At 41.9% G+C, this 25,929-nt stretch overlaps 1 protein-coding gene across 3 annotated transcripts in view; it reads right to left on the reverse strand.

Moving 5' to 3' along the window:
- Arhgap18 (Rho GTPase activating protein 18) overlaps positions 1–25,929 on the reverse strand; it is a 215,394-nt gene that overhangs the window by 75,148 nt on the left and 114,317 nt on the right. The window contains exon 1 of one of the 3 annotated variants that reach the window (XM_036168866.1): positions 21,768–21,824. The exons of the other annotated variants lie outside the window; for them this stretch is intronic. The gene's annotated coding sequence lies outside the window, so the exon portion shown is untranslated. Of the gene's footprint in view, positions 1–21,767; positions 21,825–25,929 lie in introns of those variants that run through there. 3 annotated transcript variants of the gene reach the window in all.

The following is a 25,929-nucleotide window of genomic DNA, read 5'->3' on the forward strand; positions in this document are numbered from 1 at the left end:
ACACTTCACCCATAAGCACAAGGCAGAAAGAGACAGTGTCTTCTCCCACAAGAGCACACCTCCTAACCCTCCCCACTACCAATTCAAATATATAACCTTATGGGGGCCATTCTCATTCAAACAAGCACATCTGCTCTATTTCCATCTCACTATCAAGTTCATCTGTCCAGTACTGCTGCCTCTGTTGCCTTCCAACATAGACTGAAGACCAGCAGCTCTCCATGAATCGCCCAGATCTTCAGTGCCAGACTGGAATTGCTGAGACATCCAGCCCTACAGACTACCAGGTTCTCAGCCTTTCTAGTATGAAAATGTCCACTGTTACATTACCTAGATGTTGTCATGCAAGCCAATCTAACAAAATCTCTTTTAATATATAATCATTCTGTTGGTTCTGTTCCTCTACAGAACCCTGGTTAATATAGCAATCAAGAGAAAAATACATTTAAGTCAAACCATACTTCTTTAAAGGGCACTGAGAGCCATAGAGGTTAAAAAGCCAAAAACAAAAGCTAAATGTCCACACTTGAACAACTGAGCCATGACTGAACCCAGAGCCTTATGATGCTTTTTACAGACATCTGAAACCCAACTCCTATGACCCACATCACCCTCCCCAAATATCCAGTCTCAAGAAATACAATTTGTTCTGTGATAGGCACTTCTTAGTAAGAGAGTAAGGTGCCCACCTATGTACCCAATATGGATCTTGCACAAACAGCCCATAAAATAAGAGCAAGTAACTTATTATAGAAAGATTTGGCCCCTCTCCGTGGCAGGGTCTCTTCTATGCCTGCCTCTTTTATGGTGCTTTTCAACAAATTCAATTATCTTTTCATGTCCTTGATAAATTATTTTTACACCCATCCCTGTGACTGGCCTTCAATTCCATTTCACACAATATGTTTATGAACTAACTCTCTCTCTCTCTCTCTCTCTCTCTCTCTCTCTCTCTCTCTCTCTCTCTCTCTCTCTCGTAGTTGTAGTGATCAACCAAATAACCTGTAAACAACTGAATGTCTCTGGCCAGGGCTTCTCTCCAGTGTGACTCAAAGACCCCCTGGACTGGGAACTCTGGAACACTCTTGTCCTATATGGTACAAACTAAAGAGTTCCTTTCTATCCTTTTGTAAAAGCCTTACATCTTGTTCACAACTTAAGGTACCCGGACAAAGCAACTCTTTGATGGAATCTAAAGGCTATGGATAAAAGAGGACAGACAGATGTCATCCATAGCATCAGGTGCTGCTTTTCTTATTTTATGAATCCCCTCCCTCTTTCTCCTTGGTACAGTTGTCTTGGAAGCATGTTCATGGCTAATTCTTTCTCAAGGACCCCCACTTCTCCCCTTCCTCTCAGTTCCCTTTTTTCTCTCAGGAGGTGGAGGGACCAAAGAGTATGTGGCTGGTGCCTACTGAGTTCAACCTTCTTCCCCAGCATCTACAAATCAGTGTGCATGGCCATTGTGTGCATGCCTACCATCCCCTCTCCCAGATGACTTCCTGATCTCGATCTAAGAGATTGCGTGACCAGACTTTCACTTCTTTCTGACAGTGAGTCACTCTTTTTCCCTCATGGCAAACCTATAGCCAAGTTCAGTTTATGAGTTCCCTTTTAAGGACAGGTTCAACCCAGCCGGCTGGCTAAATGGTCCCGGCAATGTAGATGACTCTAAAGCAAAACTGGGTTTCAATCTCATGAGCCACTTTACCTTTTTTCTTGTTGAATGCCTAAGAATGTTTGCCTCAGGTCTCTTGCAGACAACTGAGTGATCCATCACCCACACAGGAAACATTTTGGATGGATGTCACCTCTCAATTGACCCTCCCTTGGTTATACATTCTTCATTCACTCTGACGCATGCCTGGGATGTACTCTTCAAAATTAGTATACATTTGTCTTTAGAACTTCATAAAGAAGGGCCTTGGTAAACTCTCATAAGACAAGTAATACTGGCCCCTTAATGGCATGTTGACTACCACAATATCATTCTATATCTCTATGGTTAAGGAAAGAACTTCAAGCTTCCTATATTACAATTTTAATGAACTTATCACAGGACTTTCCATTGTTAGAAAGATCTAGTAAATTCCTTACCAGACCTTCTGACAATAGCTTGTCTTCCTTAAACAAACCAGCCCCCAATGATAATCTTGGTGATTCTGCTTTAAATGCATTCAAGTTCCTGCTCAACCTAGAGCTCAACTCCCCCTTCTGTGTCAACAACCTCCCATCCATCCATCTGATAAGCCTCTACCTTTCCCTTTCTACTCCTCAAATGCCTTTGGTTCCTCCCTTTGTCTAGGGAACCTTCCCAACCAGCTCTTCCCCTGACCCAGATGTACTATATTCCTCCCACATTCACTTCAGGACTCTCAGGGAACAACTAGAACACATACTCATTCTATAGGAAAATATCCTCCCCTTTGTGGGGTAGTTGGTGGGAGGACCTTGGCATCATCTGGATTCACATCCTTTTCTCTGTGACGCATCTCAAATGTAGTTTGAACTAATGTTAACTAGACAAGGTGTCTACCTTCATTAAGAAATGCAAAGATCTGTGACCTTTGACCTAACCTGGCAAGACATTTTTATCATTCTGACCCACCTGCTGTACTCTTAAAGTAGAATCTGAATTTGGCCTTTAGCAGGTTTATAAGCAGTTCATCCAGGCACAGCCAAGGCAGACTCCATTGTAGTTAGAAGCTGATACAGAACCATGCTGGTCATAACAGGCCAGTGGTAGAGATGATAGGGGAAGGACCTGTCAGAACTACATGATTAACTGTCTCTTAGGAGGAATAAATAGGGCTGTTATCAAAGCTGTTATCTTATAACAAATTACAAGTGATAACACAAGGACTTTCAGAAAGCCCTCCCACAGGATTAAAAAACACTCAAATCTGATTGGCTTGGCTCTTATCAAGTCCTACTCATGTATCCACTTCTTGTCAGTCAAGCTACAAGGCCCACTCACCACCGCTCTGATCCTCTTGGAGTTCTCCTTTTTCCTTTTCTGGCAAGGGCCGGGTAAAAACCCATGCTTAAACACCTTTAGACCCTAATAAAAGAGTCATGAATCTTTTTCTCACCTTTCTAAATTTAACCACATAGTTTTAGAAGCTTAGCTCATTCTTTTCCCTCTTTCCCATCCTAAAAGACCCAACTCAGAGGGCAATCATCCTAAAACCTTTCCTTCTGAGATAATTCTGAAGCCACTGCTCAGCTAGCTAGTGCCGTCACTTCCCTCATGTTATGTCCTGTTTTCCCGCCCTTCCTGCAGCGTCATTGGGCACCTATGCTGGCCTAGGGTTTCTTCTCATAGTCACAATCACTGTTGTCATGCCTCCTATCTATCCTCCTGAAATTACCTTATGGTACCTTTTTAACCATTGTGACTTTTGGGGTCCTCCCTACACCTTATTATAGTCAACTCTCCTATTGCCTTTTCCACAATCTCATCAAATACAACTCAGTCTTCACAGAGGACTGTAGGCTTGGTCTGCCCTGAACTCCCAATTGGATTGAAAACCCCTACCCAGCCATTTCATTTACAGAGTCATCATCTCCTCTTCAGCCTTTATGAATACATATTTCTTGACTTCTCTACTATGCTATTCAAGCCTTTTCAGCTTTATGCTTCTAAGCAGCTCAGTAGCACCAAACAGGACCCCCACACTCCCATACACCTATTCAGTTCCAAAGTGACTCTAGAAGACAAATATTCGCACTTTGTTAATGATTTTATACTACTGATCATTCAGGGAATGAAATAAAGAGGCAAAGGGGGAGGAGCTAAATTATCACATATTAACAGCTAGGCCATAACTTACTTGGGGTCAGAACCCAATGATGTCAAGTGTCACATATAAATATCTGGAGCCTGTATTCTAACGATTCTGGGGCACATTACCTAGATGATCAGTCTCAAGAAGAGTAATTTGCAGTAAAATATATTGCTTGACCCAGATAGATGCTTACCTAGATATAGATATATAGATATAGATAGATATGGCCCTTGTACGTATTATTGCCCATACATGAGAAAAGACCAAGTAACTACTCCCTTAACTGTTATTTAAAACAAAACAAAAAAATACATTCTCTTTCAGTGGTATGATTATCTCTCTGGGAACTCACCCTCAACTTCTCTTACAGCCTGCTACAATAAATTAATTCTCTCCTTTGTTTTCTCAAGCCCTTAGTAAATTCTATTTAACCACTTATGCCCCCAACCCTTCCAGATACCATTTGACATGGCAGAAACATTTTCTAGTCCATGTTCTAAAACATAATTGGTGTCATCCTGGAGCATGCCTTCAAATCTAACCCATTAAAAACAAACAAAACTTTGCAAACATTATTTTACATTTTTCAAATTTCACTCTTCTTCACCTACGTTATCTTCGTGTTAAATATAAGAAGTGTGCTTCTAATCAGTGGGTTCCTTTCACTGCAGCTGAGATATCAAAGAAGTCATCGGTACTACAGAGAGTGGCTAAGCTATTAATACTGTGTAATGGCCCTGTCTATCTGCAGCTGCTCGGCTGGAATGACTGTGAAGAGCTTCAGCCTATGAATGACCCAAGTCATTTGCTTCCCTTTGGAAGGGAATGCTGGCTATGGTTTAGCTGAAAGTAGTAATTATTAGGAGTGTCTGTGACATCCAGGAACAAAGAACCCTGACAATACCTAAGGGCAGAGAAAACCAGTTTGCAAATGGTACCATAGTGCCCCTCCCCACATTCGGGGGGCATAACATACAGACCTTTCTCTCTGTATCCGTTTAATTGCCATCCTTTTAAGGGCCACTAAACTAATTTTCACTTTTCATGTAAACTGCCATCCTTTATGATTTACATAGAGGAGAAAAAGAGAATTGATTCATTTCCTTCAGAGTTTCCATCAAAGACAAGTCACTAACATCTTGCCTTTGCTTTCTGATTGTTTAGAGTATCCATCCAACTGTAGCCTACAGTAAAGCAACAGGAAATGAAGGTTTGTGGGGGATGGAAGAGGGGGAAAGGAGTCTTGATATATATCCCAGGCTGTCCTAGAACTCAGAGTCATTCTGCTTCAGCCTTCTGAGCACGGACTAGGAATGAAGATGTGCTCAACCACACCTGGATTTACACAGAAAAACAATGAGCAAATGAATGGACTGTCGTCTATTTACACAGCACTTACCTCAACAAAACTAAGAAGAAAGTAAAGAAGCATATTGGCAAAATTCCCAAGTACCTTTGAATACTTGGCTATATCACTTCCACCAAAAAAATATGGCTAAGCTGAACTCATGCCTCTTTGGGATTTTGTAATTGTTCCTTTTGTTTTGCCTTAAAAGATATTTGGCCTGGCGGTGGTGGCGCACACCTTTAATCCTAGCACTCAGGAGGCAGAGCCAGATAGATCTCTGTGAGTTCGAGGCCAGCCTGGTCTACAGAGCGAGAGCCAGGACAGGCACCAAAACTACACAGAGAAACCCTTTTTCAGAAAAACAACAACAAAATGTTTCATTCTATGTCAAGATCACAAGAATCAAGAGACAGGCAAAAACTGCCATAAAGTCTATTAAGAAGTTTGGGAAGGCACAAAGAGGACTTGGGAGCAATGACTGGGGGACAGTTACAGTCATCTACTCCTCTCTTTGGCACAGACAGAAGACCCATAACACGGCGGTCACAGATAAGGCTCTTATTTAGAACTCTGGTTCCTGATAGACTTGGCTCCTGTTTATCCTCAGTTCCCCCAACCTCTCCTTAGAGTATTTCCTCCTACTTTCCAGACATAATAACTAGCCAGACTGGAACAAGGAGTTCTTCATGTTCAAGATTATCTTCCAAGAATGAAGATATGTATAGTAGGGCTGGGCATAAAAATCCCAGGATCATGAGCTATCAGTCCAAAGACTATCAAGTGGAGTTAGCATAACTACTCCACTGATTATGTCACCACTGACACCAGGACTCATGAGTCCTTTCTCTAGGGTTCCTTCCTCTTTGGGTTTTGACAGCTGAACAGCCACCTGGAATATCAACACCAGCAGCTGCTTTGCATTCTGTGCAAAACCCTTCAGCATGCTCTGCTCTCCTGCTGCCTTGACCCAACTTCATTTCTTGGTGCTTATTTTTTTTTCCCTGTGGGAGCTGGTGTCATCTTACCCCTACAGATTTCCCACAGCCCTTACCACATCTGGTACTCTGGTAGCCTTGCTCATGCTTCGGTTTCTACCTCTCAACATGAGTCTTAGAACAAAACTATGTGTTTCTCTTCATCTTAGTCTTCCTAGGTTCGATACTTGTGAGCATTTCAATTAAAAATGAATTCAGTCCCTTTCTGAAATGCTGCTCCAAAGTTTTTTTTTTTTTATTTAGTTTCATAAAACACAGAAATTAGAGACATGAAAAGCAGCTGGTAAAGAAGTGAGAAATTCTAACACACTGACAAAAGCTTTGTCTTATGTCTCTGTGATGCTTCTCTCCAATGTTCAATTGAAAGTAGGCTTCCTAACAGATGCATACACAAGGGGGAGCTGATATGATGCCAGACTGTAACTAACACTAAGTTGCAAGAAAGCCTTGGCCGTAGTTTGTAAAACATGCATGCCAATGTTCTATTCTGGTCCTTCATTGCCTATAATTAGAAACTATGCATTGAATGCATTCTTCTGAGCAGAGCACCTTCCTCAGAGATAACCATTTAGTCAAGCTCTCCAAACCTTTTGCCTGAGGCACATGATGAGTGACACCCACACAAAGTATAGGTAGAATATTCCAGCTCTTCCTGAACTATAATAATCTGACAGCTCTCCAGTGTGAGCAGCCAAGTCATGACCCCTGTGGTACTTACTTCCCAACACAGACTCAAGCTATGTGGTAGCTACCACACCTTCCACAGTAAGAATTTCACTTCCTCTCTCATGTCACTGCTAAACACTCATCCTTGCTGTGGTCTAAATAGATTAATTTTTAACCTCCAAATATACCCATCAACCTCCTGGTACTCAAGGTGTTGGTAACAGAAGCTGTCCTTCTAAAGGAGCCCAAAGAAGCTGCATTGCTTCTTCTACCATCTGAAGACACAAAAAGAAGAGGCCCTTCACCCCGGCCCCTTTTACGGCATGGTCTTGATGTATAGTCTAGATTGGCCTGGAACACGGGACCTTCCTGTCTCAGCCTCAGAGTGCTGGGATCATAGGTGTAGGCCACCATAACTGACCCTGACAGTATCCTCATCTTGCATTTCCCAACATCTGGAACTGTAAGAAAATTCTGTCTTTTATAAGCCACCTAGTTTAGGGTGTTTAGCAATAGCAATATATGAAGACACTCTTCCTGGAACCCTTCCCTCCCTGGGTCTCTTTCTCCCAGCCTTCCAAGGTTTGCCTGAAATCCATTTTTAAAGCTTTCCTTTTCTGAGGTGGAGCCTGGCTTCCTCACAATTCTCTAGTACATTAGGTGGTGTTTGCTCCTTTCCATACCTGTCCAATGGCTTTAATCAATGTCCAAAGCTTAAATCAACCTTTCATCTATTTATTTACACTGCATTTGGACATTACATTTTTTCCATTTTAGTTTTCAAAGTTCTGCTCCTGCTTTCCCTCTGAGGAGACCATCAAGCTACCAAAAACACTTTCAGGGGCAACTCAAAGAGGAGACTCACCAACAAAGACCAAACAAAGGCCATTCTACTGCCTAATATTCCCAAACTCAATGTCTGAAGTCACAACTTTTATTAGTCCTCAAAATCTCCAAGTTCCAGCTGGGTGGTGGCCATGCACGCCTTTAATCCCAGTACTCGGGAGGCAGAGGCAGGAGGATCTCTGTGAGTTTGAGGCCAGCCTGGGCTACAGAGTGAGTTCCAAGAAAGGCACAAAGCTACATGGAGAAACCCTGTCTCAAAAACCAAAATAAATAAATAAATAAATAAATAACTCCAAGTTCCACTTGCCAACAACCCTTAGACAGGGATGAATACAAACATCAATGAGCATCATAAATGAACATCAAGGTGAAAAATCACCTCAAGACTTAGCAACAGGGGGCAGAGGATGCAGTTTGGTTAGCAAACCACTTGCTGAGAACACACAAAGCTTTGGGTTTGCTCCTCAACACTGCATATAACCAGGCATGACTGGTGGTGTCTGCCTGCAATCCAACATTCAAGAAATAAAGAGCAGGATCAGGAGTCCAAGATCACTCTCTGCTATCTGTTGAGTTTGAGGCCAGTCTGAGGCATATGGGAGCTTGTCTAAAAAAACAAAACAAAACAAAACAAAAAAACAACAATACAAAAACAAAAACACAAAACAAAACAAACAAACATAAACCATATTAGTTAACTTCAAGATCTGAGATCTAGAAAATATATATTGGATTTTGGACAAAAATTTCCTTGTACCTAGTGACAGCAAATCTATACAGCCTTTCATGTTCTCATTCATAGTCTTCTACTCATTCCCATTCATGTTTTTTTCTCTCTCTCCCTCTGTCTCTCTCTCTTCTCTCTTACCTCCCCCTCCCCAACCAGGTATCAAACTCTAGCTTCTTGCGTGTTAGCCCAAGCCAGCCCTCATCATTATACTCCAGGCCTTAAATTATAATGTTCTTATATCTCACAGGTTTATTTAAAAAGTTGCTATTGACTTACAACATCTTAAATAACAAAATATGTATTGACAACCCAAAATTTCAAATAATATTTTAAAAATTAATATTAAAATAGTGCTAATGACAATAATACTAAATTATCGGCAATGTCTTGTCCTTCAGTAGGACTCTCGTGTACATACTAACATCAACTGTCATATGCTCTTTTAAAACATGAATATAGCTGGGTGGTGGTGGTGGAAGCCTTTAATCCCAGCACTCCAGAGGCAGAAGCAGGCATAACTCTGTGAGTTCGAGGCCACGCTGGTCTACAGAGTGAGTTCCAGGACAGTCAAAGCTATACAGAAAAACCCTGTCTTGAAAAACAAACAAACAAACAAACAAAAAGAATATATAAATAAGTTCAATTTTAAAAAAGCAAAATCTGATAATAATTAAACAGGTAGGCATGTTCTGGACAAGACAAAGGTAATAGTCACCCTTTTTACTTCTTCCTAATTATTCCAATAAAGTAGAAAAGTCATCCTGTACGTCAGGAAAGTTGCAGGGATATAAAACCAAGCTTCCACTAGCCAGACTAACACTGGAAGAAAACATTAAATATAAAAGGATATCCATATTTGTGTTAGACCAGTGGTTCTCAAAGTGTGGGTCCTAATCCCCTTGGAGAGGGGAGTCAAACAACTTTCACCAAGTGTTGCATATCAAATATCCTGCATATCTGATATTTACACTACAACCCACATAGTAGCATAATTATAGTTATGAGGTAGCACTGAAAATAATTTTATGGGTGGTGGGGGGTCACCACAACAAGAGAAACTGTATTAAAGGGTCGCAGAATTAGGAAGGTTGAGAATTAGGAAGGTTAAGAACCTCTGATATTAGACTATGAAAAGGGCAAGTGTATATAGAGTAATGTTGTCCAGCAGTAAAACTGGACAGTTCGGAACATCAGCAACCCTGTGGCAAATGCCACATGAGGAAGAAAAGAGGCTGCATTCACTAGGCTGCAAACCATAATTTTATTGGTAGTTCCAAATGGCCTTCAAAGATCATAAGACACAGAAGGGCAGGAAGCGTGTTTATCAAGCACTAAAGTCAGCTCTGCTTGGAAGTAGGGAGGGTGAAGAAATAACTTGCAGCTTTAAAAAAAAGTAAGCAACCTTAAAAACAATCCACCTGTATTTCCTTCAACGTGTGCTCAGCAGTCAGTCACAAAGTACATGTTGTGACTACTTCAAGACAATTTTTCCTTTTAAATGGAGATTGATAAGAAAAAAAAATTAATAACAAACCTAGAGAATGGAAAGGAAGAGTGATTGGGAAACTGTAACTGACAACAAGAGCCTTACATATGTGTGAATCCATGTTAAAACTCTTATACAAGTCCATTGGGTGCCAGGTACCCCAGGTACCACCACATACGGCTTGCAACTTCAGCCAATCCAGAAACAATGGGTATATCTGCTTATGGACTGTCTTCTTACCCCCTCCCCAAGGCTTCCCCACTTCCTTATCCAGTCCCTCATACCTCTAGCCAATGAAGGTTCAAAAAAAAAAAAAAAAAAACCAACTTACACTCTAAATTTCCCTTATACAAATACTCCTAGCTTTAGGTCAAGTGAACATTTTATTTTTCACCTGCTACAAAGCCTTGTTGCTTAAAGGTAAACTATTTTACCCCAGGACCTGGCCCTTTTCTCAGGCTAGAATCTCTAACTGTTCAACAGACCCTTTTATCTGAAGGCTACCTCCATCTAGAAAGTTCGACGTAATAATACTAGCTAAGTCCATTTTTCTTAGCACACTTTGGATCCTGAGCTGATCCAATAGAGGAGAGGTCAGGCAGTCTGAAAAGTCTATGAAAGATAAAAACAACAGCAAAGGGAATGAAGTTCAATTTCTAACTGAAAAATACAGTGAAGAAATGGGGGAGTCAAGACTTACTTCACCACTTAATAATAAGAAAAAGATTAGAAGAAAAAGGAAAACAAGCATTTTCAGTAAAAGACAGCAAATTTCGTTTAGAAGTTAGTCAGGGATATCTATCTGTAGCATTGTGAGGAGGATCTCTAGCAGGGAGACCTAAGTGCACTAGATGGGAGAAGAGGAAATGCTAAAGGCAGATGAAACAGAAAACTCTAGCATGACTGATGTTACTCCTGGCCAGTATCATGCTGTGCCATCCAGCACACAGCTTCTGAAATGTGGGTTACATGAGATCTGGATTCCTGTAGCTGAATGGGGTGGGAGGATGAGGTGGAGGAAGAGAGAGAGAGAGAGAGAGAGAGAGAGAGAGAGAGAGAGAGAGAGAGAGAGCACATTTGGCACAATAAAGGGCTATATAATGAAGAATTACAGTGTTTTCACTGTATAAAAAGCCTTCCGTTCTTTTTAAACATGATTTAACTATGGGAAATAAGAATTTGTAATATTTTTCTACCACCATTTCTCAGTAGCCAAGTATCCAATTAGTGTATCTCTGAAATGGATTTTTGGGAATGTTTTGATTTTTAAAGTTGGTATTTGAGTTACTGCCTTGAGCTGTATTTAAAAAAACAAAAATCCATTAAATGAACTGTGGCTTGGGATTAGGACAGAATTTCCCACTCAAGGATTTCCCTCTCCAGTGTTCTGTATTCATCTATTCTCTATAATTGCTCCAGGCCCAAATTCCCTTCTTGCTAAATCTCTACAAAGAAAACAATACAGGTTGGTTGATTTTTTTTTTTTTTTCACAAAATGCCAACTCCCAGATGAAGCTTCCAGGCCCCAATTTGACACTGGTCAAGGTTCCTAGGACTCACATTTCATCTATGTCCCAAGTTCATCAGGAAATACATAGAAGAAAAATCTGTTGTTGCAGAAAACCATCACTGCATAAGACATTAATCAGGATGCTATTAAACAGAGAGCAGAGAGTCTCTAAGGACCAGAATAGACTGAACAGGCTTCAAAAGAGTATGGAGTGCACACTAGAACAAAAGGCAACATCCACGCAGAGGAAACCATACTTAGATGTCATCAAAGAAAGAACTTCCTTTGCTACGTTGCCAAGGTATGTCTACAGAAAGGTCTAAGTTGTCTGATATGCTAAAACAGTGGTTCTCTGTTGTGGAATATTTGTTTAACTATGCAAAGATATGTTGCATTTGTTTATGTTGTGGAATATCTGTTCAACTATGTGAAGAAGTGTTTCATTTGTTTCATTATGTAAAGATGTGTTGCTCATTTACCTTGCCTGCCTAAGGCACCTGATTGATCTAATATAAAGTTGGCTGGTCAATAGTGAGGGAAGAAGCACAGGTGGGACTTCTGGCCAGGGAGAATAAGTAGAAGGAGGAAATTAGGCTCGGAAAAGAAAGAAAAAGAGATGCCAGCCGTCAGCTAGACAGACATGGAGGAAGCAGGAAAGTGGGACATACAGAATGAAAAAAATGTAAAAAAACCCAAGGCAAAATGTAGATGAAGAGAAAAAGTTTAAATGAAGCTAAAAAAAAAAAAAAAGTTAGTGGGACAAGCATAAACTAAGGCCAAGCATTCATAATTAATAATAAGTCTCAGTGTCTTTATTTGGGAGCTGGTTGGTGGCCCAAAGAAAATTCCAACTACCGTTCTCAGCCTTCCTAATGCTATGACCCTTTAATACAGTTCCTCACGCTGTAGTGACCCCCAACCAAAAATTCTTTCATTGTAACTTCATAATTATAATTTTGCTACTGTTTATGAGTCGTAATGTAAATATCTGATATGCAGGATATCTGATATGGGACTCCTGTGAAAAAGTCATTCTACTCCAAAGGGATTGTGACCCACAGGTTGAGAACCATTGTGCTAACGTATGAATCCAATACTTACCTGTCTTTCGGGGTTTTTTGTTTTGTTTGTTTTAATTTCATGTTTGAGTGCAGGATCATCAATGAATCTAGTTGTTTCCTGAAGCAGGTCTGTAAAGTAAAAGGCCTGACTTGCATATGAAAAATGTTGTTAGCTCTGTTCTCAAACCTGGGATAAAACCTGAGGTTCCTATTTAACCTATCAAAGCAGACCTTGGCCATCAGGTTCTTCCAGCATCCCTTAGTCCCTGTCTGTAACAGGGTCCTTCTGGCAGGCATACACCAGTCCCACTACCCAGAACTCTCCAGCCCAGGGGCTGGGCTGCCATTCCCCCAGCTGTTCTTTCCCATATAATCCAGCCATTTTGGCTACGCCTACCCTTTTGGCCTTTTGGCCACCTGGCCTCTCCCCTGGTCTCTACTCTCTCCTCCACCCCTCTCTTCATATGGCCGGGCTCAGGGTAATGTTCAGTCTAGATCCTTCTGGATGCCTCTGGCTAAGCTCTCCCTCATATCCACAATAAACCAGCTCCTCCACCATACCTAGCAGCAGTCATGCCCTCCTCCTTACCTCTTTTTTCAATCAAGCCCTTAAACATACTTGCATATGCAGACTCACCTAACACAGGAATGTCAGTGTATGTGTTTGTGTGTGTGTGTGGGGGGGGGGGGTGTTGACATGGGTACACAAGTGTACAAGATGACACAAGTGTGGAAGCCAGAATTTAACATGTGGTATATCATTCCTCAGGAACCACCCACCTTGGTTTTGGAGATGCTCTCTCTCATTGGCCTGGGGCTCACTAACTGGTAGGGCTGAACTAACCTGACAGCAAGCCCCAGAGATCTGCCAGGCTCTGCCTTCTCCATACTGGCATTACACGCATATGCCACCAAACCCAGCCTATTTATTTGGGTTTTGGGGGGTTGAACCCAGGTCCTCAAGCTTGTGTGGAAAGCACTTAATTCACTGACCTATCTCCCCAGCCTAGGAAAGATAATTTTTTTAATCGCTTCATCAATACAGTTTCAATAATAACTACATTTATTCATTACTACTCCTTTATAAATATTAATTTGAATGCTGCATTTAAGCTCAATTTTAAAAATAAGTATAATTATGATTTAAAGTGAAATTAATATTTATTTTGTGCTTATGTGTGTTACGTATGCTGGGCGTTAAATCTAGAGTAGCAGTTCTCAACCTGTGGGTCTGGACCCCTTTGGGGCTGCCTATCACATCTTCCGCATATCATATATTTACATTACAATTCATAACAGCACAATTACAGCTATAAAATAGCAATGAAATGATTTTATGGTTGGGGAGGTCACCACAACATACACCAGGAACTGTATTAAAGGGTTGCAGCATTAGGAAGGTTGAGAACCACTGATCTTGTGTATGCTAAATACATGCTCTATACTGAGCTAAATTCCTATCCCCTGTACTTCCTCTGTAAGTAATGAATACGCCAAAGACCACTGAGATTTAATGGTGGCAACACTTGAGTATTTCTGTACAGTGATACTCCAGAAATGGGGCCCTTGCTTGCTAATCATAAATAGACTTGCAACCAGTGATTCAGACATTCATTCATTCAGCAAACACTGGTTCCATGTGAGTTGCTAATACATGTTGATGTCCAAAGTCCCAAGAGGCCCTGGATGTCACCTCTGTCCAGAGTCTGCATTGTTTAACAAGGTCAGGAAAAGAACAATGCAGGGTGGGGTGGGGGAGGGGCTGTGATGAGTGTCCTGGCTGACTGTGGGGACACTAGGTATGGTAGCTGGGCAAGGATGAGATGCCAGAAAGTAGAAAAAACAAAAACAAAAAAAAAAACCATGGTAGCACTGTGGGGAGGTAAGAAGGAAATCCCAGCCTCTTCCTATACCTTGTTCTAATTTTACAAAACTCTCCACGGCCAAGAATGCCTTCCTGTTATTGAATTGAACTCCACTTCCCTTTAGTTTAAAGCCATTTCCGCTGAGCAAATAAAGAATTAGTCAGTGTCCTCTTCATAATAGTGTCCCCCTGCTGGAACTCCTTAAACCTAGTCCTTAAGGCATCTGGAGTTGGCATCTAAAGTATCACTTCAGATTTTTCTTCACAGAACCTATGCGACAGTTTGGGGTTTGCTGCTGCTCTGAGACAGGGACTGGTGAGGTAACCCAGCTGGCCTTGAAAGCTCCATCCTCCTAAGGCAGCCTCCCAAACACGGAGATGGGCACTGACAGTTATGGTCCCCGGAAGAACTGTTGGCAGGTGACAGCAGACCATCTTGGCTCTGAAATGCATCTATCTGTGCATTGTCTGCTGTTCTCTGAGAGGAAGACCTAAACTGATATTGATTTTAGAAGCAGGTACCTGTTTAGATCCAAGTAGGTCTTTGGCACAGATAACAGAGTTAAAGATCTAATCAGAAATGTTTTTTTTCTTCCTTTCTGAAGAAATAAGCACTGTTATTAATTGCTTTCCATGGCTCTTTCTTTTTCAAGAAAAGCCCTTCCTGATCATTTGCATTAATATTATGCTAATAAAAGTGAGGGCATGCTAACTAATTCCATCTCTTCAGTAGTAACTAAGGATCAGGGAGAGAGATGATTTGCATGTTCTCTTGATTGGAGTGAATTGGCATTTAAACGTTCATTGTCGCCATTTTTGAAAATAATAATAATAATGCATGTTGAGCCAGGCGGGCAGAAGTAATTTCTCTAGTGGAACCATCTTAAAAGCAAGTATTTCCATTTTGCTTCTATAAATCTCAAATGATAAGGATGCACATTCAAACCCAGAGCAGCCATCTGCATCACAAATACCTCTCGGTTCCTCCCTGCAGAAGGAACTCATTTACTCGTGAAGGCCATTCACTTCTACTTCTGAGTGCTTATTCCTCAAAAATGCTTCCAAGTACTATGGGAACAATGATTAAAAGAGGGTCTTTCCATCTGTGCTGCATTAGGCTGCAAGACAGCCCCTTCTGCAGATGCAGTTTTTGCATAATTCATTGGGCCATTTTAAACCCTAATCAGTGCATTGCAGTAAGCGATGGAGTGCACTGGAAAGAAGAGAAATTGATTAGCTACCTCCTGCACATCCACCTAATTCTCACTTGGGGCTACTGCTCCATGAATCACAGTGGTTGCACCCACATCTTATCTCTGGTGCATTCTCACACCTGAAGTGTCCTCATCTCTCTTAGCCCATACTAATAGCCCAAGACAGTCTATTTTTTATGTTATTATCACAGGGTAGTTTGTAAAAGATGATTCTACTGGGAGATGAAAAACTTGGCCTGTTGCCAGCTCTACTGGTTTGTTGTTGTTGTTGTTGTTGCTGTTTTTGGGTTTGTTTTTTTTGTTTGTTTTTTGGTTTTTTTTTGGTTTTGGTGGAGGCCTGACAGATACATTCATCCTACAAATGCAAGGACAGGACCTCAAGTCACATCCAGTTCTAAAAGTGGTATCTACTCCACACTGTCAAAGCTGCTTTTCACTATCACACCTTAATTCAGCCCACTAGGTCACCTCCCCCATCCTCTTTTTTAAAGACCAGGTGGCAGAGAAAAGGTATCTCTAGGTCTCCACCAGTCCCAACCCTCAACCTCTGCAGCTTCATTTTAATCCGTTGGCTGTATAGAGACATACTTTAGGATACACTAGAAAAGGACTCCATGACTATAGAAATTTAAAGAAAAAACTGCCTTAGACACTGTAAATTTAAGAGAGAAAGATAGAGATCTAAAGTTGTAAAATCCTTAAGTTTTAAATACTGAAAAAGTGATGAAGCAGAAAATATCCTTGATAATAGAGTAGGCCTTGCAATTTTGAACAAGCAAGACACTGTGTAGACAATATGGACTGGTAACCTTACATTAAAATTTCTCAGGCTGAGGATATGCCTTAGTGGATTAGAATACTTGCTCTACAATCATAAAGACCTGAGTTCAAATCCCCAGCATTCATAATAAACCAGGCATGACCTCATAGGTCTGAAACCCAACATTGGAGGACAGAGACAGGTGGAGTCTAGGAGCTTACTGGCCAGGCAGGATAGCCAAAATAGTTAGATACAAGTTCAATGGGAGATCATGTCTCAAGGCAATAAGGTTGAAAGTAATAGGAGAAGACAATGAAAGTCCTCTTCCAGCCTCCGCAAACCCAAGTGTAGGCACACATATACCTTCCTATTACACACACACACACACACACACACACACACACACACACACACACACACAAATGAAGTTTTAAATTTAAATAACATTTCTCATTTTCTACTTAGTCTTCATTTTTAGACAGGGTTTCACTGTACAGCCTAGGCTGCCCTTGAATTCTTTATCCCCCTGCCTCAGCTTCCTAGATGCATCATTCCAGTTTCATTTTTAGATTCCTATCATTCTGTAGGTCATAGTATAAAGACACGCATCAAGTTTCATGTTTATAAGTAACAACAACTTCTAACATACAGTGATAAGAAAAATCATCTCCAAGATCCAACTTGAAGCGCTAGGCTCACAGGTGGTATCTTGGCATTTATTTTAGGTCATTTATTAACTCCTAAGATTGCAAACAGCTAAGAAGTAAATGCTCCACCAAATCTTGGAAAGCAACTAGAGTGGTAGGAAAACTTCTGAATGTGTTCTGAGTAAACAAAATATGTTAGAAACCAGGACCAGCGAAATAAACAGAAGCACAAAAGAAATGAAAAATTCTCTAGTTGCTGCATTAAAAAAAAAAGTAAGTAGGTAAAATTCATGTTAAATGTCAATATATATATATAACCCAATATACCCCAAGTACTATCACTGCAACATATCATTAACAAGCAAATTAACAAAATCCCTTTACTTCATTCTTTATTATTTGTTTGTTTGTTTTTCAAGACAGGATTTCTCTGTGTAGTTTTGGAGCCTGTCCTGGAACTCTCTCTGTAGACCAGGCTGGCTTTGAATACACAGAGATCCACCTGGCTCTGCCTCCCGAGTGCTTTGACTACACCCGGCTCCTTTACTTCATTCTCGGACCTTGAAATTTCTTTTGTAATTGTTATTTTCAGCATGGTTTGAACAACACATTTCACACGTTCAGGCATCATAGATGGCTGGTAACTTCCATAATGACAAGAGCAGCTACAGAGAGAGAGAGGCAGTAAACTGTTCTCCTCAGGCAGCCCAATGCATGCAACTGCGAGATTTCCTTAGACTTCCAACGTATGACACCCATTGCCCACAGAACATTTGGTTGTCTATTGAGTTACAGAGTCAAGATATACTGAAAACCTATTTCAGTCTCTATTACCTTAAACAATTAAGTGAAGATACATTTTCGATAAAACAGGCCAAATATTCAGTAAGCAAGACATGTACAACTCCAACACAATATGCTAAGCAGTGGCTGCTATGGAAACAGACCACAGGAGTCACTCATTCTAGTAAGGACACTTGTTAAAGACTCCACTGAGAGCTGGGGAGATGGTTCAGTGAGTAAAAAGCACTTGCTCTGCAGGCACAAGGACATTAGTTGGAGCTGCAACCCTTTAATACAGTTCTTCATGTTGTGGTAACGCCCCACCACAAAATTGGTTTTGTTGCTACTTCATAGCTGTAATTTTGATACTGCTATGAATCGCAATGTGTTTTCTGATGGTCTTAGGTGATTCCTGTGAAAGGGTCACTGGACCCCCCCACAAAGGGTCATGACACACAAGTGTTTTCTGATGGTCTTAGGTGATTCCTGTGAAAGGGTCACTGGACCCCCCCACAAAGGGTCATGACACACAAATTGAGAACCACTGAGTTGGTTGAGAACCACTGAGTTGGTGTCTCCAGAAGCTGTGTAAAAAATAAATATGAGTGGCATAGCCACTCATATTTACAACCAAAACAAGCATTCGGGAGCAGTGGGGTCCTGGAAACCTGATGGGCAGCCAGCATAGCCTAGCCAACAGGTGAGCTCCCGGTTCAGTGACAGATCTTGTCTCAAGAGAATAACGCAAAAGGTGATAAGGTTAGAGCAGAAACATATCTATCCTTTTGGTCAAGAGAATACAATCCTCTGGCTGGTGTGGAAACCTAACATTCCAGTTGGGTGTGTTCAATCTCTTGGCCAAGGGACTGTCTCTACACACAAGCTCACCTTATGCCACACTAAAGAGATGGGTAGAATAATTAGTCCCTTAATGGGATAGTACTGGATGTTTCCTTCCCAGCATCCCTGTCGCTAGCACCGTAGTGACTGGGTTATAGTATGCAGTGCTGTGTTTCTACCTGCTTTCTGAAATGTCCTCTTCTATCTCTTTTCTAAGCATGATGTCCTTAATACTTGGGGTTTCCCTGACATTTTGGACCTCCTAACTTTTTCTCTAAAGTATTCTTCCTTACCGTGTGGCTGCTTATCCACCAAGCTGTCACAGCCTTTCTTTCTTTCCTTTTCCACTCTCCTCTGAGCAGACACTGAGGTTTAATTATAGCTTGCCTGCCCTGAGTTTTTTCTTTCTTTTAAATTCTAATAAAATTGTCCTTGACCTTGGCAAGTTGTAAATTGTCCCTTACCTCTATATGCCTGCTGTGGCTCACACACACACACAATACACACACACACACACACACACACACACACACACACAGACAGTTTGGAGACATTCTAGAGAAGCACGTCCTAAGCCTTGCAAAATTACTAGTATCCACCACGCATCTAACAACACAACACCATCTTTACTACGTTTAAATCCAAGCCCCATACTTTGCTTAAGGAACACTAACTCATCGCTGCATGCTGGCTGATGCTGAGATTCTTTACTGTGATGTCAGTCACGATACTGGCTTTCCCTGAGTAGAAGTAACAAAATTCCACAGGCTGCACAATTGGCCATCTGCAGCCGTATCACCCACTGCCAGATAAGTTTTGATAGAGAGTGTCATGACCTCAGTCTAGACTGGAGACTTGCTCAGAACATTTGCTATCCAAATCGTGTTTCCAGGTCAAGTGTTTTGGTACAGTGAATGTTTTAAATTAAAGGAGACCACATTCGCTTGGATCTCCTGTCCCTGCCATCCCTCACCCCTTTCCTTCCTGAAGCATAATGCAAACTTTTCTCCGAAGCCCCACTACTCACTTCAAAGTCAGTTCCTGGAGAAGATTCAAAAACATTAGCAACCTGCAGGAAAACACCAGAAGGGATGCTACATCCTGAGCACAGGTGTTGTGGTTTGAATGAGAAATGGCACCTGTGTTTGAATACTAGGCCCCCAATTGGGGGCAGGCCTGCAGGTGGGAGGGCCTAAATAAGTCACCGGGGTGTGCATTGAAGCCTCTTAGGTTGGCCCCATTTCCTGTTCTCTCCCATTCCGCTCTGCAACTGCAAATGTATAGTGACCGAACACTTCCTACTCTGTGCCTCCCCTGCCACGGTGGACTGCGTGCCCTGAAACTGAGAGCCAAAAGAAGCCCTTTCTCCAGGAAGTTGCTTCTTGCCAAGGGTTTGATTACAGCAACAAGAAAGGCCCCTAACACATCAAGTGACTTCTCCCCAAACAACTGTCTTGTTATTTTAGACCCATTTACCTGCTTGCCAAATCATTCTTACCCATTATAAAACGTCTATAAACAACCTCATCTCCCTCTAACCTAGGAACAGTACACATGAGGCTGTGTTTTGTTATTGTGGTAGTTTAGTCTTTTTTAATATTTCTTGTTTGTTTTGTTTAGAGGTACATGTTTACCATGTAACTGAATGGTCTTCAGCTCAAAACAAGGAGACTATAAACATGAGCTAGATGCTGATGAGCTCTTAAATCTCTTTAGGCTGTTGGTGCTCACTTTCCTACAGTGCCCTGTGTACATAAATAGGTCATCAAGACTTTTCTTCAGTTCCTCAGTCCATTGTTGATCATTTCAGCTGAATTAATGAACCTCCATAAAGGGAAGTTCCCTTCATCTCTATCTTCCAGCTGCACCAGGCGTAAGGTTGCCAGGAAAGTATGGGTCTCAGACTTCACCTCACACTTGCTCAATCTCAGTCTGTAACTCAGCATCCTCAGGTAACTCCAAAGTCCAAGCAACCAAGAACAATTGCTCCAGGCATTTGGAAAGGGAGCTCAGGAAAGAGTTACTGGCTAGAGGATAATTTTAGAATCATTAACATATACATGAGAGTTAAAACTATGGGACTAAAAAGAAAAAAAGCTTAGCCACAGAAAACAAATTTATACAGGATAAAAGAATCTGCATGGTGTGGAAGAGGCTGCATGTGTGGAATGGAAATAAAACATCATCAAGTTAAACAGCAGCTCACTTGCTAAGTACACTAAATAAATACAAACAAGAAGAAAAGCAAGGAGGAATGAATCCACATTAAAGCTACAAAGAGCTTCTACTAGCCAATCATGGTGCCAAAGGCCTGGTGGTGACTGCTACTCAGAAGGCTGAGGGAAGAGGATTGCATGTCTGAGTTTGGCTTGCACTAGAGAGTAAATTTCAAGGGCAATCTGGGCAACTTATTAGTTAAGAAAGGAGGTCAGGAAGGTTGGGTAGCAGGGAGTGTAGCTCAATGCTGAAGTGTTCAAAGAACATGTAGGAAGCCATGGGCTCATTAATGCTGGAGTGCTCACTTAGCATGTAGGAAGCCATGGTTCATTAATGCTGGAGTGCTCACTTAGCATGCAGGAAGCCATGGGCTCATTAATGCTGGAGTGCTCACTTAGCATGTAGGAAGCCATGGGCTCATTAATGCTGGAGTGCTCACTTAGCATGTAGGAAGCCATGGGTTCAATGTCTAATACCACAAAAACAATGGAACAAACACTCTCACTTATGATTAACTTAAATTTATCTAATATTCAAGAGTACTAGATAATAACAACCAATTCAAGATGATCAATATAAAGTTAATAAGAATGGTTATTTGGTAAAAGTATACATTTATGTATGACATTGAATATTCTGTCTACTAGTCCACTCCACCCCACTGATTTTGTTAATATATAGTGAGTGCTGTTTTCCTTTAAATGAGACAATTTTTAAGAGACCATTGCCAAAGAAGGTAGACAGTCAGAGGTCTGCATTTCAAGCTAGCTTCCCCAGGTGCTGCCTGGCCTCAGGCAGGCCCTCACCACTCTATACACCAGGGTCTCTTCAGCTGGACAATGAGAACCTCAGGAATGAACTATTCTCTTTTCCCAGCTGTAACTATCTGTGCTCCAACTTGGCTTCAATTCTACTCCAAACACTCCTTTGAGAATAACATGGAGAATGTACGCAGCAGCTGCCAAATTCTCCACTCTTGGACCACCCCAAACTCCTCAGCCTACCAGCTCACCGGCCTAAAGGAGGTTCCTGAAGTCCTCTTCAGAAGGCAATAGCTGTTTGGAGCAGGTTTCAAGTCCACCAAGCAGTTGTCTAGGTCCTGTTTCCCAGGTGACACTGTTACAGTTGCTTGGTGTTGCCAAGCGCGCGCACACACACACACACACACACACACACACACACACACACGATGTGCAATGAATGCCCTTGAAACCCAGCCCCTCCCAAGGCCCCTGCAAGCTGCTGCTGCTCCCTGAGGCGTTAGAGCCTCTGACTACTGCTTCTTGCTGGAGGCCAAATGATTTTTAAAAAAAACCACCATGCATAAATTACTATTTCATGTAAAAGCCTTAAAATACACTTTTAATGGTTTTACTGCAGGTCACAGAAGCAAAGACAGGAATAGCAAGCTGTGCTCTTTTATGTGGGGACTGGCACACATGAATACAGATATGACAGAAGATGAAAATGAGCAGACAGGGACAGGCTGCTCTTTCAGCAGCGACAGCAGCCCCCCCGTGTGAAAGGCCCATCAGGGCACGATGCCTACTTTTGAGCCCTTTGGAACAAATTCCCAGTGTGCTCCCACATTCTCCTTCTGAAGTGGAAGCAATTTGTCCTTTCAACCTCTTGCCTTAAATAATGTCCAGTGTGGATCTGGAGAGATGGTTTTGCTCTTCCCTTACAGAGGTCCTTCCCATTAGCCCATGAAAACCACAAGTGTCCTCCATGTAGTAAAAACACTTCCCCATCTAGCAAAGTTGCTATCAAATGGTCTCCTTTAAGTGACATCAAATCTCCACATGCATGCCTACTTTCCACACCACTGTATGAGATTTCCTGGCCATATATATAGTTAACCTATACATTAACATCAGGACATAAGATTCATGAGGCTCTGCACCTTAGTGAACTCTAACTATTCAATTATGGAGCCAGGCATGACTCCTGTCACTCTAATACTTCTTCAGATAGTGAGTTTGAAACCAATCTGCGTTCCATAGTCAGACCCTACCTCAAAGGACGAATACATGAATCGCACACAAGAGAGGCATACTAGGCTGAACGGAATGTGTAAGCAAACACACGCTTAAGTCTCACAGCTTTTTAATTCCAACACATCTCTGTTATTAATGAGAAATTTAATGACTGAAAATCTTCTGGGAAGCGGGGGGAACCTTCTCTCATTCTGCATCTGAAATGTAAATGTTAATTAATTCAGGTTTCATTATTTCCGCCCCTGGTTGCTCTGTCCTCAGAAAAGGAGCACTTGGTGATGTGCCAAGGATGGTGGCTACAATGGTACTAAGAGGTGCTTCTCATTTGGGCCTGTATTCTAAAGATGAGAAACGGAAATTTGGAGAAATAAATCCCTTTCACTGGGGCAGACAACAATACCAGCCAAGCAGCCCCAGACCCACACTCTTCATCTCGATAGGATAATAGTCTCTGGCACTAGTCCTCAGAAAGGGCATCGAGTTATAGTGGAGATTAGAGCCAAAATGACACTGAGGTCACTAGTCTGCTCATATGTACAACCTCAGAGCTGGCTTTAGGGAAAGCAAGGCAAATCCATTTTGGTTACCCATGTGTCCAAGGTATGTAAATGGTAAATAAACTGGTCTTGCCTCTGCCAACAGATCTTTTTTTTAAGAAATGAAGGTAACAATTCAGACTAAAATCCTATATCAGATCTGCTGCATCCTTTCTTGCCTCAGTCTCAGAGTCCAGCCCTGAATCATTATCTATTGTGTAGCTGGCAGAGCAGACAATTTGGGTAAGGCTCCCAGGAACGCCCAGGTGGTTTGTATCCATGCCAAAGCTCTTCTATGCTGACTCCCAGGAAGGAAATGGCATGACCAAGTACCATCCATTAGGAGAGATGGCATTAGGGCAGAGAAAACACATTACTCTTCACCCTTATCACCAGGGTCATAAAGATAGGGAATAAATACTCTTTTATTGATCCTTATTTTCCTTTTGTGAACTTTGACAACCCAGCCCACTGATGCTTGGGTGAGTCCAAAGAACAATTAACCAATGATTACTACCTTATTCTCCAACCCAGTCCTCCCTACTTAGGCCCATCTTCCTTTGAAAAACAGAAAAGGGCTAAGAAAGCACAGGAAAACCTCACACTAAGGAATCTGCAAGGAGATCTGTCAGGCAGAGGGGTTTATTTGGCAAAAGCAAGCATTGGGTCTTTTTTGTTGGGGTACCATCCTTTTCTCTTGGAGCATGCTTCTTGGAGCAATAGCAGGTGCTGGTGGGCTAGTCTCTCTTCACACAGGGGAAATACTTCCCAGCTTCTCCCAGTCCCATTTCATTGTGTGCTATCCACTAGGCCCTCTGGGGAGGTGAATGGCAGCCAATGTTCAAGTAGATTCCTACTATGATTTCAAAGTACAGGTCCTCTATTTCAAACCAATCACCAATGAGCTAAGTTCCACAGCAAAATAGGGTTTGCTATGGCAAGAATAAAGTGAATCTGGCAGAGTAGATGGCAGCCGACGCAAGTCTGGCCCGATGGTGGTACAACTTTGATTAAGTAATCTACACTGAAGGGCTCATGGTGAAATTCTCATTTGTAAAAGGGAAAAGTTGGACTGGTTACTTCGGATTTTTACCTTTATCCCCAAATCCCAAGGTGCACATCTTAGAAAAATTGTGGAAGATAGACTTTTCTCAGAGGGACACTGGTGAGGGGAGAGTGGGAGAGGCATGATGTAATCATAAGACCTATTATTATAAAACAGAATCTAAAACCTAATTGCATAATTTTTTCATGAGGTCACAGGCAAATTATCTAAAACTCTACACCTCGGTTTCCTCACATTCTTCCATCTATTCAAAATCATTAACCGGGCATTTGCCGAAGAACAAATCTATCCAAAACGCGGGGATTGGGCAGCAAACCAAATTCTTTGCTCTGGTGAAACACAGTAGCAAGGAGACAGACAACAAGAGGATTTATGACTTGCCAGGTGGAGAGAAGTGCCCTGAAAATAAATGATGTAGGCTAAGAGAATGGGGTTGAATTACCACAGAGCTGAAGGCCTCTTGAGCTGGCAAGACGATGCATGAACAAATATGAATGGAGAAGGGAGAGGCAAGGTTGGCTGTGCAGATATCTACAGCGCAGACACTCTCCACAAATGCCCAGCATCATGGAATGGTGGTATGACACACAGAACTCATGCCAGAGTGATTGGCATGAGTTTGGAATGTACATTCATCACTTTCCTCTTCTATAGTTCCTTCTTCCCTCATCTGGCTTAGGGACCCAGTCTATCTTTTTTGATTTCCAGTCAGCATCCAAGGCACCAAAGTGAAGGGTCAGAAAGCCTGCCTTGAATTTCACATTCTACACAACAATGACAAGCTATACTGGTCAGATCCAAACCCTACCTCAGCTCCTATTTTCAGAAGAACCCTTGAATGACAACATACATCAACCTATGTGCAGGGTGTTAACATTTTGACCCACTCTCCTTAGCAGAAAAGGCCAAGGCTATGAGCTGTAGGTCAGAATCTGTGGCAGAAATCCCTGGGCTACTTCCTAGCTATCTGCTGTCTATGGGGCCTTGACCAAGTGGTACATCCTCTCTGTGAACTGGAACCAACAACCGCACCCCCTTTCAGTGATGAGATGGAGCTTGAGTAAGATGATGTACACAAAACCCATTCTGCTCCTGGCCACAGAGGACAATACAAACACAATGCTATCTAACTAGTTCCATAAGGTTTAAAGAAGTTAATGAAACTTAATTCTGTCCAAAGAGAAGATGACTTTTTTTCTACAAGCTTACTGGGTAGCTCCCAGATTGTCCCACTCCATGTCATGCTTGAGTGTGGTTCAGGAGCACAGGAGAGGGGAGGAAGGGCAGATGCTCTGCTCATGCCACTGATGCCTACAGCATTAGTCATCAACTTCTCTGTGAATGAAAGAGGGTGTTCCCTCTCAGCTCACCTGGAAAGGTAGGATTTTCCTAACCCAGAATGGGTACTCGGATAGCCATAACAAAAGAACATTAAGTGTCAGAGCACACACACACACTTCACCTCAACGTAAGAAAATTCCCCACTAGACCCACATCAACCAGTTCCCTTCCCAAGAATGTTCCTGGCTCTCCCGTTGCTGTTCAGCTCCACCCTAAACAACCATGCTGGAAATC

This window comes from Onychomys torridus, chromosome 19 (genome assembly GCF_903995425.1).
Source record: "Onychomys torridus chromosome 19, mOncTor1.1, whole genome shotgun sequence".
Classification (NCBI taxonomy): domain Eukaryota; kingdom Metazoa; phylum Chordata; class Mammalia; order Rodentia; family Cricetidae; genus Onychomys; species Onychomys torridus.